Here is a 1,743-nt window from a genome sequence, read left to right as displayed (position 1 = left end):
TCTGGGACAGACTCTGAGCGGCGGTGGCGTCGTCAACATGTTTATAGAGGCTCTGGAGCTGCGCGAGACTCACACACCAGGGGGAGGCGTTTGGAAAGGGGACAGCTACACACGGACAGAATTTCTTATTTCTACAGGACAAAATAAAGTAGGTTCTTCGGCCAAAAAGATAGATTAGTAAAGGATATAACCAATCTTTGTAGAGTTCATCCAATTACACATGTTTTATTGCTAAAAGCATCTTGATAACCATGCACCACTGTGGACCAAAGACAAAGACAAAGCAATTATATCTTTATGGAGACAAGCAGGTGATGGGGTCCCAAACCAGAAAAGTTACATAAAGCACCTTTAAAGTGTCAAATTTGTCTTCATGTCAGGTTTGATCTACCAATGGCCACCTTATAAGAAGTCTGAATGATAATTTAGTTGAATTTATCTTAATGGGATAGGAGGCTGAGATAATTTGGGTTTGTCATTAGTAGATAACAATAAAATGACTAAGTGTTTAGACTGTATCATCAGACTACTGTAGGATACACTTTAATAAGCAACAAAACAAAGGCTAGTGTATCTTCTGAGCTCTGTACTTTCTTCCTGACACAGTATTTATTTGCCAAAATGTCTGTTTATTTAGTGTTAGGCCCACTAAACAAACATAACACTGGTAGCAGCAAAGACAAGTTTATGCCCAGCTCTTTCTAGGGTAAAATCTTTCAGTCCTGTGCACATGTATACACCGCATGCACTGAGTTGATTTAGTTCATTAACCTAATCAATGGCACCACACAGCAGTTCCACAGAACTCAAGAAAAGGTACTGGGAAAGAAGCATTGCATGTTTCTGATGTCGCTTGTAAAACTTGTATTATTATGGGTTGCTAGATTATGAACGCTTAAACTTCATGAGCAAAGGTACGTAGCAGTATTAGGTTTTATGTCTCCAGCCTGTTTTCCTCAAGGGTCTTAATCAGTCCAGGTAAACCAAACCAGATGTCTTTTTCCTCTGTGTCTGGGCACTGACTTAACCAGCTGATAAGAGGCTCACTCTGGTCTTTACCTTTGTCACAGGTGAAACAGTGTCAAGTCCAGTGAGCAGAGACATTGTTGTGCCACAAACTGTTGAAATGACCTGTATTTCTATGGTATGTTTGGTGCTGGTCCAGAAACAGCTGCTGTACCTCATGTCCTCTTTTTTAGTTCCTTTTAGGCAGTTTTAGAAATGGTGATTACTGGTAAGTGTGATTCACTATTTCCCAATTAAGATATTTTTTACAAATGTTTTCCATAGTATGTGGTATCCACAGGCTTTTAAAAAACAGTTTTAAGAATTTGGTGATGTTAGTATTTTGGTTAAGCAGCTTTTTAAAATTTCAGCTGTAGAACATCGGTGCACTAACAAGAAAATGTTTCCAGCTGTACCATGAAAAATAATGAAAAGTGCAACTCTATATGTGCTGTTAAACACAATCTTATGCATTAAGTCCTTGGCATGAATCCAGAACCATGGAGATGGCAGAAAAAAATATGCAAGTTGATTTGCTGCAAATTGGGGTGCAAGTAAATAAGGGAAGTTACACATTTTATAAGACAGAAAACAGGTTAGTGGTAAATAAGTAATTTGGAAAACCCTTGCCAAATACACAAGAGGTTTTTTTATGATACCAGTTAGAAAGCTCAATTATTGATGTGAACAAATTGTTCCTAAATATATATTTGAAATATTGACCTTTAAGAGGCCGTC

This window comes from Periophthalmus magnuspinnatus, chromosome 4 (genome assembly GCF_009829125.3).
Source record: "Periophthalmus magnuspinnatus isolate fPerMag1 chromosome 4, fPerMag1.2.pri, whole genome shotgun sequence".
NCBI lineage: Eukaryota > Metazoa > Chordata > Actinopteri > Gobiiformes > Gobiidae > Periophthalmus > Periophthalmus magnuspinnatus.
This window is presented reverse-complemented; position numbering follows the sequence as displayed.